Consider the following 16298-nt stretch of genomic DNA (forward strand, 5'->3'; position numbering starts at 1 on the left):
TTTCTGACTGATGAAAGATGTAGTTCTAGCTGTTGGTCAATGTCTAGAAACACTATTTAATATGTTGTCACGACTAACATGCTGCTTTACCCTGGAGGCCGCAGAGCGAGTGGCGTGGATCCTGTTCTGGAATGTTCGGCCTTGGCCCAAGTAGGGGCGACTCTTTCTGGTAGCCACTGTGCTGCAGGCAATGGGTACGCCAAGAGCAGGCCGCGTCCCTCAGAAGTAGTGTCAGAGGGAAAAAAAAACCGAAAGGGGGAAAAAACCTCCAAAAGGATAGAATCCTGCAACAGGAACAAAAAGAATAGGTAACAGCAGGAACAAAATACGGGAAAATACACTGGAACCAACGAGAACCAGCACAGGAATACAAGGAAGTAGGAGCAAAGACACCATCCAAACAGAAAGTGTTGCAGCGCAAGGAGAGAAAGAAACACAGCCCTTAAATACAAACAAACGGTAAACGACCAACAGGAAGTAAAAGGACACCATCTTAGATAGGGAAAAGCACATAGAACGGAATGGACTAGGAACCATAGAGAGTAGGGAACAAGGAATCCTGGGAAGAGAAGGGTACTATGGGAAAGGGGGAAAAACATAAAAGAAGGCACAACCAGATGTCCAGAAAAAAGAAGAAAAGAACAGGTGAGTGGGGGATCAGACCTGCTGAGACATGCGGTGCGCTAAAAAAGAACGAGGTCCAATGCCCAATTTGGGGCCTCGTAAGGTACAGAGCAGGCCGGGAGCGCGCTGCGTCGTATGACCGCGTGCTGCGGCCCGAGCGGAATGTTCGGCTCGTGCCACGCGCAGCGGCGCGACAGTAGGCCCCCCCCCCGAAGGCCCAGGTTTGTGCGGAAACAAGCAGTGAAAATGGCGAATCAGAAGAGGTGCGTGAACAGAAGATGCATCTTCCCAAGAGCATTCACTGAGAGGGTAACCGTTCCAATGAATCAAATACTGAAGACGTTTGTGAAAGATTGGAGAGTCACGAATCTCTTGTACTTCATATTCAGGTACATCATCCACTAACACAGGAGGAGGACAGGGAAAGTGACGAGAGTAAGGATCAGGGACATAGGGTTTGAGCTGAGAAACATGAAAGACCGGGTGAATCCTCCAGGTCCGAGGCAGTTGAAGGTGGACAGTGACAGGATTAATCAGCTGAAGGATACGGAAAGGACCATAGTAACGAGGTGTGAACTTATTTTGAGAAAGGCGTAAAGGTAAACATTTTGACGAAAGCCAGACTTTATCCTGAAGGTGATATTCTGGAGCATCCCTACGCTTCTTGTCTGCTATTCTCTTCATGTATTTCTTGGTGTTCAGCAAGTTAGCTCGAATAAATTTATGGATCTGTAAAAGTCATCTGGAGAATGAAGTAGCAGCAGGAAGAGAAGAGGCAGACTGAGGAGTAGTAGGAAAAGAGGTAGGATGATAGCCATAAGAACAGAAAAAAGGAGTGACCTTGGAGGCACTATGGACAGTGTTATTGTAAGATAATTCAGTGATAGGAAGGTAAGTGTTCTAGTTGCTCTGGGTAGAATTACAAAAACAGCAAAGGTACTGCTCCAATCCTTGGTTGAGACGCTCAGTCTGTCCATTGGTTAGAGGATGGAAACCCGATGATAGTGCTATGTTGATATTCAGTGTCCTACAAAAATGTTTCCAAAACCGGGAGATGTACTGAGGTCCCCTGTCAGATACAATGCTGTGTGGAAGTCCATGGAGACGGAAAATATGATGGATAAATATCTGACTTAGTTCTTGGGACATAGGTAGTTTTTTCAGGGCAGTGAAGTGAGCCATCTTAGTAAAGGAATCTATGGTGACCATGATAACCGAGTTTCCTGCTGATGGAGGTAATGAACACATAAAATCAGTAGAAATGGTGTACCAGGGAGCTGGTGGAACAGGTAATGGTTGTAGTAATCCTGCAGGCCTGGTACAGGGGATCTTTACTTGAGCACATATGGGACAAGCCTGCACGTATTTTCCGACATCCGATTCCCAGGTAGGCCACAAGAAAGATCGCAAGAGTAGTTCTTGAGTGGCTTTAATGCCTCTATGACCAGCGACCGGCGAATCATGGCACATTTGTAGTGCCTTTTCTCTTACTCCATTAGTAGAGAGAAACAACAAGTTCTTATAATAATAATACCCTTGCATTTTACATATGTTCAGTGTCTTTAATTCTTGATCAGTCAGGTTAGAATATTCCAGTTGTACCTCATCCAGGAAAGACTGAGCTACTCCGATGATTTTACTGGGCTCAAGTAGATACTGAGATGGGGTAGAAGTACAATCTGGATAACGGCGAGACAGAGCATCAGCCAGAATGTTTTGGGATCCAGGAATATAGGTGACATAAAAGTCATACTGACTGAAGAAAAAGACCCAACGAGCCTGACGACTGTTCTGGCATAACAAATTACGTATACATTGTAGATTACGATGGTCTGTTTTCACCTCGAACGGCTCTTTGGAACCCATAAGAAACTGTCTCCACTCTAGGCAGGCTGTTTTCAGAGCTAACAACTCCCTTTGAAGTACTGAGTAATGTTGTTCCGATGCAGAGAGTACATGGGACAAATAGAACACAGGATGTTCAAGACCGTCATCTTCTTGTTGTTGGAGTAAGGCAGCTCCGATGGCTCTTTCGGAAGCATCAGTAACAACAATAAATTGTTTGTTAGTATCTGGGTGTCTCAATATCGGTGCTTGAGTGAAGACCTTTTTAAGACTTTGAAAAGCCTTTTCAGCCACCCTTGTCCAGACAAAGCCTTTCTTTAAATTTTCCTTTTTTAATGTTTGAGTTATGTGGCTGGTTTGTTCTGCAAAGTCTAAGATGAACTGCCGATAAAAGTTAGCCAATCCTAGAAAACATTGCGTTTCCTTAACAGAGTAAGGAGATGGCCAGTCTAGGATGGCTTGTACCTTTTCCTGGTCCATTGCTCTTCCAGTGGGACTAAGGTGATATCCCAAATATTTGACTTCGGTCTTGTCAAACTCACACTTTTCCGGTTTACAGGACAGTTCATGTTCCCGGAGTCTTTGGAGGACTTGTTTCACGTGAGGGGAATGAAGTTCAGGACGTCTAGAATAAATAAGGATATCGTCTAAATAGATGACGACCGTATGGTTCAAGAGATCAGAGAACACAGAGTCCATAAATCTTTGGAAAATGGAGGGGGCATTAGTGAGACCAAAAGGCATAACTCTGTACTCATAATGACCAAAAGGGGTCCGGAAAGCAGTCTTCCACTCGTCTCCTTTTTTAATACGCAAAAGGTGGTAGGCTCCACGAAGATCCAATTTGGTAAATCGTTGAGCCCCTCTGACTGCCTCTAGTATATCCTTGATGAGGGGTAAAGGATAACGGTCTTTTATAGTTATTTTATTTAGACCTCGAAAATCCAGGCAGGGACGAAGATCCTTTGTCTTCTTGGGTACACAAAAGAGGGGAGCCCCTGCCGGAGAGGACGATGGTACAATAAGACCGCTATGTAAGTTTTCTTGCAGATATTCCTTTAGAACTTCCCTTTCAGAATCTGTGAGTGAATACATCCTCCCAAAGGGAACAATAGCTCCCGGTTTCAAGGGAATAGCACAATCGTAATCTCGATGTGGAGGTAACACAGGTCTGGTTGGTTTTTGGAACACATCTTGAAATTCTAGCTAGTGATCGGGGACACCTTGAACTGTATTGATGGAACATCTGGTAATAATTTCAGTAGGCATCAACCTCTTGGGTGACCAATAAGTGTCTGAAGCAAAGCAGTTCTCATGACAAAACTGTGAGGACAAGGAAATAGTCCGGGTTTCCCAATTTACATAAGGGTTATGTCTTATGAACCACAGAATTCCCAAAATGATAGTATGATTGGGGGATGATATTAAATCAAATGAGATGTGTTCTTGGTGATTTCCGAATTGTAAACTCAGTGTCATGGTGGTGGTATCAACTGGATCAGAGGATATTAAGGACCCATCCACTGTGTAAACTTGTTTTGGGGTGTCTTTGGGTCGTGTTGGTATTTGTTGAGTCGTGGCCCAAGTTTTATCCATATATATGCCACTGGCACCACAGTCAAGTAAAGCCATTGTTCTCTCTTGACGCCCGTCCGGTAAATGTAGCGTCACAGGTAACATAAACAAAGTTGTGGCATTGTCCTTGAATGAACTGATGGAAGGTATAGCCAATGATCCCGTCCCCTCCCTTCTTACAGAGGACGGGAAGTTGCGTTTCCCGATGGCCTTTGAGGACGAACGGGGCAGGTGCGAAGCATGTGGCCGACAGCACCACAATACAGGCACAATCCTTTCCTACGTCTGTCTTCCCGCTCACTAATGGAAAGTGGGCCTCGAGTAGTATCCACTTGCATAGGTTCGCCTTCGATGTCTCTGGCAGGAGGACAAGGTTCCTCGGGACGATGCATAAAGACATGTGAAATGCTTGGCTGAGAAGATCCTCTGCTCTTTCTTTTCTCCATACGTCGTTCTTGGAGATGGTATTCAATGGAAAGAGCCTGATCCATCAGACCATGAAGATCTTCAACTCGGTGGAGTGTACTAACTCATCTTTAATCCCCTCTTTCAGTCCTCTACGGAATAAAGTCACCAGAGTTCGTTCCACCCAAGTGGTCTCAGCCGCTAGCTGTCGAAAGCAGGTAATATATTTGAGGACATCTTGTGAGCCTTGTTGGATGTCACATAAGGCTTCTTCCTCAGAGGCCTCCAATCCTGGACGACTGAACATCAGTTTAAACTGATTCACGAAAGCGGAATAGTCTGATAATACTGGGTCATTGGAGAATACCATCAGGGTTGCCCAGGCCAAGGCAGGACCGGATAACGAACTGATAAGATATCCCACCTTTGTCTTGTCGTGGGAGAATTGGGTAGGTCGGAAGGCGAAATACACCGTCAATGCATCGAGGAACTCTCGCAGCTTAGTTGGTTCACCGGAGAAACAAGGAGTAGAGGTTGAGACAGCCGGAACATCCGCACTGCGAAAGGCCAAAGCTTGTCGTAAAGCAGCATTCTCATTGCGTAATTGTTGCAGTTCCTGAGCTTGTTGCTGAATGGTTGCCAGAAGAGATTGGTCAGGATCTGCAGCAGCCGCCACTGTATCATCCATGATGTTAGACGACGTCAGGAGTATTGGGCGCTGTAATCTGTCACGACTTACGTGCTGCTTTACCCTGGAGGCCACAGAGCGAGTGGCGTGGATCCTGTTCTGGAATGTTCGGCCCTGGCCCAAGTAGGGGCGACTCTTTCTGGTAGCCACGGTGCTGCAGGCAATGGGTAAGTCAAGAGCAGGCCGTGTCCCTCAGAAGTAGTGCCAGAGGGAAAAAAACCCTGAAAGGGGGAAAAAGCCTCCAAAAACATAGAATCCTGCAACAGGAACAAAAAGAATAGGTAACAGCAGGAACAAAATACAGGAAAATATACTGGAACCGACGAGAACCAGCACAGGAATACAAGGAAGCAGGAGCGAAGACACCATCCAAACAGAAAGTGTTGCAGCGCAAGGAGAGAAAGAAACACAGCCCTTAAATACCAACAAACAGGAAACGACCAACAGGAAGTAAAAGGACACCATCTTAGATAGGGAAAAGCACATAGAACAGAATGGACTAGGAACCATAGAGAGTAGGGAACAAGGAATGCTGGGAAGAGAAGGGTACTATGGGAAAGGGGGAAAAACATAAAAGAAGGCACAACCAGATGTCCAGAAAAAAGAAGAAAAGAAAAGAACAGGTGAAAATAAAAAAAACAAAAAGGGGCAGATTTAAGAAAAGTGGAGCTGCACCTAGCGCCCCTTAACGCCCACTACCGCCACCATGTGTGCGACATGTTTAAATTATGGTGCACCATGGTGCAGGGTAGGGGGCAATAGCATCATTATTTTTGACCCTATTGATGTACTGTTCAAGGTTAGTGCCAACATTTTGACGAGACCCTGAACAGTACTTAAGGGCCCATTGTAACCAGTGGTGTGCCCCTTTACTCCATGACACTGCTCTTTAGGGGAGTTCCCAAAACAACTGGACATTCCTCTCATTGACTAATCTGCATCCTGGGGACAGTAGCATTGTGACATTTTAAAATCCGCCTACTAAACTGCACAGCTTTTCAGGAACAATAAATGACCAGTAACACACCATATTGCACTGCATCTTGTGGGTGCTTATGCACAGCTCTTTACTGCATCCCCGAGCAAAGCACAATTGGCCAGATTTAAGAGGGACAAAAACACTGTGCCATATTTACAAAGTGGTGCAATGCAACCCTTTGCACTACATGATAACTGCAGCAGGAATAATGTATGCAAAGGGAGTGTTCCCTCGCTAGAGTTGGCCAAAAAAATGGCGCAGAGAAATCTAAGAGATTTCTTTGCGGAATTTTTTTTTGGCACTTTTAACACCTTCTCTGAGCAGGTATTAAAAGGGGTCTCCCATTGATTACAATGGACTACTGAGTGCTTTGCAGGATTAGCATCAAAATGTTTGATGCTAATCCTGCAAAGTCCTGAACTAGTGTCGAGAATTCTGATGCTAGTTCCCTAACTACATCCATGATGTGTCATATATTAAATACGGTGCTCACATGATTGCATTAGGGGGGTGCTAAGGGGCACAAGAAAAGTGGTGCTGCACTAGGTGCAGTGCCACTTTTCATAAATATGCCCCATAGCATGATTTAGCATCAGGGGACCCATATCCATCAAACCGCGCAGAATGGAAGCTCATTACCCATTCATTGCTTCACATTAAGGGGCATATTTAAGAACCCCTAGCACCATCTACCTATCACATTAGTGTCATTTTTTTACTCAAATGTTTCATTAGATGGCCGAATTCCCCACGCCATATATACAAAGTGGCGAAATTAATGCATTGCGCCACTTTGTAACCCTTTGCATTACATTATTCCTGTGACAGGCATAATGTATGCAGTAGGGGGTCGCTAAGGGGCTCAAGGAAAGTGGCGCTGCACTGGGTGCTGAGTTCAGCGCCACCCTGGCTGCGTACAACTCTGTCATTATGCCATTGGGAACCATGTTCCTGGTGCAGACGGCGATCCCCTGGCAGGTCCACACGCCAAGATTGTAATTGGGCAGTCAGACCACCTGGAGTGCGGCAGTCTGACCATCAGTGCGTGTGTGGCAACCCTTGGACCGCCACGCTCGTAATGAGGCCCCTAGTTGCTTGGAGAGATGAGGACCATCATGCAGGTTAACCACCAGAGTTGCAAAACCCCATGTATGATCTTCTGCCCCATAATTCTCCCAGTGTAGTCCACACTCCTGGACCCCACATTTCCTCAGATGACCTGCATATGCTGCTTTTTTTCCATTTACCTTCTAGCCACTCTCTCATCCTTACTTATCCATGTCTCCTTACCAGACTTGTCTTTGGAGGTAAACCATTCTTCCTTAAAAAGGGAGAGAAGAATTGATAAGACATGAGATAAGGATTGATGCAACACGGTTGTCTGACAGAATATTGAGGAAACAAATATTGTATGCACAGAATATCATGTCAAGAATATCGAGGACCAAAATATTGAGAAGGTAAATGCAACGACATAAGTATAGATTTACCACTCTTAACTCCACACATATATGTAACTTGTAGATATATATACTGTCAAGGATATTATATGCAGAGTTAAGAATAGTTAAAGTTGACCAATCCATACAAACTTACCTTCACAATATTTTGGTCCTCGATATTCTTGATACAATATTTTGTCCACACAATATTGTTTCTCTGATATTTTGTGCAAACACCGCACAACAAACCAGAAGATGGGAGAGAACTGACCTGCCTTAGGTCTAGAGCTCGCCCCCCACGTCTGCAGCACCAACCTGCTGTCTCCTGCCCCTGACCCCCGCCCACGCTGCTGCTAGCGTGTTCGAGGCTATCCTCCACCCGCAGGCATCCTCCTGCGCCTCATCCCTGGTGTCTAGTGGGCTCTAGTAAGGTTCACTTGACCCGTGTGCCGCTTTTTGCCGTCCTGTAAGTGTTTTTCAAATTTTCAGCGCCTTGCCTCCTTGCGCTTCTGCCCCCGTTGTGCCGCTTCTGATTGTGCCACTTTTCGCCGTCCTGTAAGTGCATTTCTATTTTTTTCAAGCGCCTTGCCTCCTTGCGCTTCTGCCCCCGTTGTGCCCCTCTGATTGCTGTACCCCGATTGTAACTTGTGCCATAATTGTATTTTGTGCCTGTTTTTACTGTTTTGTGCCTTGCTTTTTTCCCTGGTTTTTGGCCCTTGGGCGCTCCCCCTTGCCGATCTCCCCTTGCCGCTGCCTCCCTGCGGCCCCACCCTCCTCGTGCCCCCATTCGCCGCTCCCTCCCGCCTCCCGCCTCCCAGCTGCGCCTCCCTCCCCTCTCCCTTCTTAATGGCTGGCGCTGCGCGTCGCGAGTGAGCGACCTCTGACCTGCCTTAGGTCTAGAGCTCGACCCCCACGTCCGCAGCACCAACCTGCTGTCTCCTGCCCCTGACCCCCACCCACGCTGCTGCTAGCGTGTTCGAGGCCCTCCTCCACCCGCAGGCATCCTCCTGCGCCTCATCCCTGGTGTCTAGTGGGCTCTAGTAAGCTTCACTTGACCCGTGTGCCGCTTTTCGCCGCCCTGTAAGTGTTTTTCAAATTTTCAGCACCTTGCCTCCTTGCGCTTCTGCCCCCGTTGTGCCCCTTCTGATTGTGCCGCTTTTCGCCGTCCTGTAAGTGCATTTCTATTTTTTTCAAGCGCCTTGCCTCCTTGCGCTTCTGCCCCCGTTGTGCCCCTCTGATTGCTGTACCCCGATTGTAACTTCTGCCATAATTGTATTTTGTGCCTGTTTTTACTGTTTTGTGCCTTGCTTTTTTCCCTGGTTTTCGCCCCTTGGGCGCTCCCCCTTGCCGATCTCCCCTTGCCGCTGCCTCCCTGCGGCCCCGCCCCCCTCGTGCCCCCATTCGCCGCTCCCTCCCGCCTCCCGCCTCCCAGCTGCTCCTCCCTCCCCCCTCCCTTCTTAATGGCTGGCACTGTGCGTCGCGAGTGAGCGACCTCTGACCTGCCTTAGGTCTAGAGCTCGCCCCCCACGTCCGCAGCACCAACCTGCTGTCTCCTGCCCCTGACCCCCGCCCACGCTGCTGCTAGCGTCTTCAAGGCCCTCCTCCACCCGCAGGCATCCTTCTGCGCCTCATCCCTGGTGTCTAGTGGGCACTAGTAAGCTTCACTTGACCCGTGTGCCGCTTTTCGCCGTCCTGTAAGTGTTTTTCAAATTTTCAGCGCCTTGCCTCCTTGCGCTTCTGCCCCTGTTGTGCCCCTTCTGATTGTGCCGCTTTTCGCCGTCCTGTAAGTGCATTTCTATTTTTTTCAAGCACCTTGCCTCCTTGCGCTTCTGCCCCCGTTGTGCCCCTCTGATTGCTGTACCCCGATTGTAACTTGTGCCATAATTGTATTTTGTGCCTGTTTTTACTGTTTTGTGCCTTGCTTTTTTCCCTGGTTTTCGCCCCTTGGGCGCTCCCCCTTGCCGATCTCCCCTTGCCGCTGCCTCCCTGCGGCCCCGCCCCCCTAGCGCCCCCATTCGCCGCTCCCTCCCGCCTCCCGCCTCCCAGCTGCTCCTCCCTCCCCCCTCCCTTCTTAATGGCTGGCGCTGCGCGTCCGCGCCGCTGGCGCGCCAGAGGCAAGCCCGTCTGCGCCTGGACCGCGCCCAGCGCCACCCCCCCTGGTCCGCACGCCCCCGCACCTCCAGCCTTCGCTACTCAGCCAGCGAACTCCTCGCCCTCAACCCTGGCTCCTCCACAGAATGCTTCCAGGCCACCCCGAAGCACACCAAAGGACCTTTTTCCTGCCGCACCTGCAACTTCACCTGCAACAGAACAACGAAGCCAGCAACAACCAACACAAACCACCTGCACTGCATCCTCCTCAACACACACTCCGCACGAAAGCACGCCATTGAGCTCTGGGACCTGCTCGTCACCGCCGCCCCAGACGTAGCCTTCCTAACCGAAACCTGGTGGAACGACTTCTCAGCCCCAGACATCGCCATCGCCATCCCTGACGGCTAAAAGATCACCAGAAGAGATCGCACCAACGGAATCGGCGGAGGAATAGCCATCGCCCACAAATCTACCCTCAAGATCCACACCCACACGGACGACACCCTCAAGTCAGCCGAACACCTCCACTTCCAGATTCACACGGACCCCAACACTACCCTCAGAGGAACCCTCATATACCGTCCTCCAGGACCAAGAGCCCCCTTCAGCGACACCATCTCCGACCTCGCAAGCACCCACGCCCTCGCCTCTTCAGACTACATCCTCCTGGGAGACCTTAACTTCCACCTGGAGAACAACAATGACGCCAACACCGCATCACTGACCACCAACCTCTCCAACCTCGGACTCCGTCAACTGGTCAACACACCCACCCACATCGCCGGCCACACCCTTGACCCACTCTTCACTGCAAGCAACCACATCTCATTCAGCCACACCTCCGAACTCCACTGGACCGACCACCACTGCGTCCACTTCACGTTCAAGAAAAACACCGAACACCACCGCACCCCTCTACCGCCTCACCGCCGCTGGGGAAAAGTCACCGAAGATCAACTAGCCAGCACCCTCGCCAAAAACCCACCACCCGACCCCACCGACCCGGACACCGCCGCTATCAACCTCCAACAATGGATCCTCAACTGCGCCAACATCCTAGCACCACTCAAGAGACCCACCGTCAACCAAGAAAAGAAAAAACCAGCCTGGTTCACAGATGAACTGACCACCTCCAAACGCACCTGCCAGAAACTCAAGAAGAAATGGATCCTCAAGCGCACACCCCCGACAACCTTGCTACCCTCAAGGAATCCAACCGCGAACACCACCAACTGATCCGACTCGGCAAACGCTCCCACTTCACAGAACGCCTTAACAACAACGCTCACGACTGCAAGGAACTCTTCTGCATCGTGAAGGAACTCTCCAACCCCAACGCCAATGTCAACGACGTCCCTCCATCCCAGAAACTCTGTGACGACCTCTCCACCTTCTTCTACCAGAAAATCGCAGCCATCCACGACAGCTTCAACACCACACCTCTGCCAGACCCCACCCCCAACAACTCCTCCCACGCCAACCGCATCACCACCTGGACCCAAGTAGACGACGCCGAAACCCTAAAGACCATGAACTCCATCCACTCAGGATCTCCCTCTGACCCCTGCCCACATCAGGTTTTCAACAATCATCGCCCCCAAACTCCGCAAGATCATCAACCTTTCCTTCAACACCGCTACCTTCCCGGACAGCTGGAAGCACGCAGAAATCCAACCCCTCCTCAAGAAACCTAAGGCTGACCTCAACGACCTCAAAAACTTCCGACCGATCTCCCTCCTCCCTTTCCCAGCGAAAGTCATCGAGAAGATCGTCAACGCACAGCTCTCCCACTACCTCGAAGACAACTCCATCCTAGACCCTTCCCAATCCGGTTTCAGACGCAACCACAGCACAGAGACTGCACTCCTCGCCGCCACAGATGACATCAGACAACAAATGGACAACAGCGAAACCTCAGCCCTCATCCTCCTAGACCTCTCCACTGCCTTCGACACGGTCTGCCACCGCACCCTACTAAATCGCTTCCACGAAGCCGGTATCCAAGACAAAGCCCTCAACTGGATCTCCTCTTTTCTCTCCGGCAGAACCCAGAGAGTCCGACTCTCACCCTTCCGCTCCGAAGCCACCAACCTCATCTGCGGCGTCCCCCAAGGCTCCTCACTAAGCTCAACGCTGTTCAACGTCTACATGGCCCCCCTCGCACAACTGGCCCGCCAGCACAACCTCAGCATCCTCTCCTACGCCGACGACACCCAGCTCATCCTCTCCCTGACCAAAGATCCTCTCACCGCCAAAGCCAACCTCCACGAGGGACTGAAATCCATCGCCGAATGGATGAGCAACAGCCGCCTGAAACTTAACTCCGACAAGACGGAAGTCCTCATCTTTGGTCGCACCCCCTCGGCCTGGAACGACTCTTGGTGGCCCACCGCCCTGGGATCCCCACCCACCCCAGTCAGCCACGCACGAAACCTCGGCTTCATCCTCGACTCTGCTCTCACCATGTCCAAACAGGTCAACGCTGTCTCCTATTCCTGTGTTAACACCCTCCGCATGCTCCGCAGGATCTTCAAGTGGATTCCAACAGGAACCAGAAAGATGGTGACCCAAGCCCTCGTCAGTAGCAGACTCGACTACGGCAACACACTCTACACAGGCATCCCAACAAAAGACATCAAACGACTCCAACGCATCCAGAACGCATCCGCCCGCCTGATCCTCGACATACCCCGCCGATGTCACATCTCCCACCACCTGAAGGACCTCCACTGGCTCCCCGTGGACAAAAGGATCACCTTTAAACTCCTCACCCACGCACACAAGGCACTACACGACACCGGACCCACCTACCTGAACACCAAACTCAACTTCTACATTCCCTCACGCCAACTACGCTCTGCCAACCTTGCCCTCGCCATCGTCCCCCGAATCCAGCGAAAGACCTCTGGCGGCAGATCCTTCTCCCACCTCGCCGCCAAGACCTGGAACTCACTCCCGACCTCACTACGCCAGACCCAGGACCTCCTCACCTTCAGGAGACTCCTCGAGACATGGCTCTTGGAACGATAGCAGCGACCCCCCCCCCCAAGCGCCTCGAAACCCTAACTGGTACATAGCACGCTTTATAAATTTAACGATTGATTGATTGAACCAAAAGGCCAGGAATAAGAGATTGTTCATTAGCCAAGAAAATCAACCCACTGCTGGCTTTCACACCTCTCCTTCCTATTACTTCTGCTCTTACAAGCTAGCATCTGTCACTACACACTGCTTGGTATCAGGTGGTGTGCACAGTCCAGCATGCGATGGAAGGTTTATCAATCAGAATCCCAGCCAGTATGAGTGTCATACTCATCTCTGTGTGATCACTGCTTCCCTTGCTGGACAACCAAATGCACGATCTGCTGCATGCTGGGGTGTGACTCTGTTGTTCTCACAGCCATCACTTGCTTATGAGGCCAAGAAAAACTAATTTTTGGAAAAAGATGTGCTCATAGCCCTATTTTCTGAGCAGCTTTATACAAATCACTACTGCCTGCATTTTATCCCCAGTGCAGTCAACACCCACACTGCTTCTAGGAGCTCTAACCCACCAACAAAACAAAAAAACACTCTCATCTGAAATGTGTCATGTGATTATTTCCTAACAGAATATTTTTTTTAATCTATTTATTAATTTTGTTTGTCTGGTCCGAGGAACACATATAACATATGTGTAGTAATCAGATACAGCCAATGAAATATCTTACTTTCATTGGTACATTGAATCCAATTAAGAAAGAAATACATAAAAGAAGACTTTGGTGTATTCAAACATGGTTTTAAAAGGGGACAAAGAATGATCCAGTGCTTTGAAATTGAACATTCAAATAGTAGGAAAAGTATTATGATAAGATTAACATCTCTACTTACACCTTGTAGAGATTTTGTGCTTATAGAGTAAATATGATACACAGTTTGAGAGGCCATTCTGAGTAACATTGCAGATCAGGGGTACTCATCCACTGATCCATTCATTTATTCTCATGGAATAATTCTTCCCTTTGTCCAATCCACTATTATCAAAGCCGTAAATAGTTTCACCCCAGAGAGGAGCCTTAGTTATGTGTGGAGGTTCTTTCTCTCCTCCACATGAAGTGCAAGACTTTCACATTTGGCCATTGGTTCACATCGTGGTGCCATTTGTCAGTCATCCCAGGGTCTACACAGCAGATCAGCTCGATTGACTGCTCAACCTGAATGGGTAGATGACTCCTTTGAGTATAGCAGAATCTTCAGGGTAGGAGCAGTGCCACGCCGTTTACACTTTAGTATAAAGGTTTGTCTGACAGCACAGTCTGAACCACATGTAAAACATGGCCACTCTGAAAGGGATCTAACAGGTCAAAAGAACAATTATTGTGTATCTCCTGTCTGTGCACTGATGGGCCTGCTTTGCTTCATTAGACTTCTGTCTTCTAGTTTTTACAAGCCAGGGCCTCTTTCAAACTGGATTTTAGAGTTAGATGCACAATGACTCTGGTGATTTCCCCATAACACTCTTACACACATCCCTATCCCTCAGAGACCAAGATTACTGTGTCCAAAGACTTTTGCTATCTTGATTATGTCCTGGCACATGGGACAATATTTATCATGCATTTTTGCGGTCGCAAAATGGCCCATGTGCAAACGCAAGGATGCATTTTGGCATGCATGAATTCCAGTTTATCATTCGGTAATGTTACCAAATCGCAATTTTGGGAGTATAAGTGATGCAAACTACATCTGAGGATACAATGATAGAGATATACACCTTGAGGCTAGCCATGTGACTCACTACACATACCATTCCACCCACATGTGAATGTGAACTACCACACCTGCAGCACAATGTAGTCAGTGCAAACAACAGTTTTCCATACTAAAAACATTCAAAACATATCCAAAATAGCAAAGGAAAGTATGTATTTGATACATTACAATGTTGATTAATGACAGAACATTACAATGTACACATGGTGTTTGCAAAAGCCAGTGAAGAATGTAACCGTCAATAAGATGTTTTAGCTTATTCAGCATACCAACAACACAATGGTTAAGGAAATAGCTGTGTATCCACTTACCATCCAAAGAACATGTACATGGTACTAACATTCAGAGCTCTGATATCAATGTAGGTGTTGCAATAGTAGTCTAGCAATACCTCAATGGTTTCCAACATGTAGGATGTCCACTCAGATGAGACATTACAGGGGCCAATGTATAGCCCTGACTTGCCAAATGAGTTCACCTCCTAACAGCTCTGAGTAAGTTTAGCAAATATGGCATGTGATATGTCAGATGGACATCACAGCCTCACATGAAGTTGTCACTCATCAGATAGTTCACAGCCTCACATGAAGTTGTCACTCATCAGATAGTTCATGAAAAGTAAGAACGACTTAAACGTCTCAGACTCTATGTTGTACATAGACATGCATCAAGGGGCAATGGTATGGTAAGAGGGCAAAGACCTGAATAACTTACCATGATGATATTGGGAGTATGGATCTGTAGGTGGCCGGGAACAACCAGCAGGGTATATAAAGCAGTATAGTGGTACATGTATAACACAGTCACATGTGCATCATCATATGCTTTTGTACAGAAGGGATAACATAGGAGGGTAATATGTTCCTATACACAATAGATTGTGTAAACCTGTGTACCAATGTTGAGGACTGTATGTGTTCTTGGAGATCTGTGACATTTCACACTTGAAGATCTGTGACCTTTCACACTTACCACATTGTCGCAGCTTAGATTCTAACACTTTATACACTGACCTGGCATAGGGATGAAAATGTGTTAAGTCAGTACTTACCCCCTTGTGGCTGCTGTGCTGCCCTCAAATGCCCATGCAACTCAGGGTAGGCTACTGCCAATATGCGGGCCATTAAGGGGTGTGTGGGTTCGACGGGCACCCCTTCCTCCTTGTGAGGACACCCGCAGCTGGGCTTCTGCGGTCTTCTGGGCCCAGTGTCTCAGGTCCTCCCACCTCTTCCTACAGTCAGTTCTCAGCCATCTGTGGCCCCCTAGGGTCCGCACTTTCTTGGTGATGGCACACCAGATCCCCTTTTTCTGATGGGCGTTTACCTGCATGGATGACACAGACAAGAGGAGAAAGTCATGTCCACATGCACCATACCAAAACAAGAAGGGTAAAAGACAAGTTAGTACAAGTCAACATACATACACTTCTACCAATATCCCCTTCTCTATGGAATGACTGCCATACATCACACACTCCCTACTATGTGTCAGGGCTCAAAACTATGTAAGCACATGTGTACATGTCAATCTACCCACACATATTATCCCCATCCTTAATTCCATTACATTTCATCAACATCATCATACACTCAACATTTCAAACATTGGTATTGCTTTGCACTTACCTGCTCCTCGGGTGCACCATAGAGCTGTTCATACAGGGGTAGGAACTCCTCCACAACTGTGTCCAGCTCCTCAGGTGAGAAGGCAGGAGCCCTATCACCTGCAGGACATGGCATGATTGCTCCCAGAGGCAGTACATAGCAGCCCAGGTCATGAAGGTCTTGCTAGCAGCAGTGTCAGAAGTCAAATGAGGCATGAAGTATCAGCTGGCAATCATGTCTGCCACATACATGACCGTTACCACCGGCAGACATCGCTATTGGCCCAA

The sequence above is a fragment of the Pleurodeles waltl genome, chromosome 10 (genome assembly GCF_031143425.1).
Source record: "Pleurodeles waltl isolate 20211129_DDA chromosome 10, aPleWal1.hap1.20221129, whole genome shotgun sequence".
NCBI classification, from domain to species: Eukaryota; Metazoa; Chordata; class Amphibia; order Caudata; family Salamandridae; genus Pleurodeles; species Pleurodeles waltl.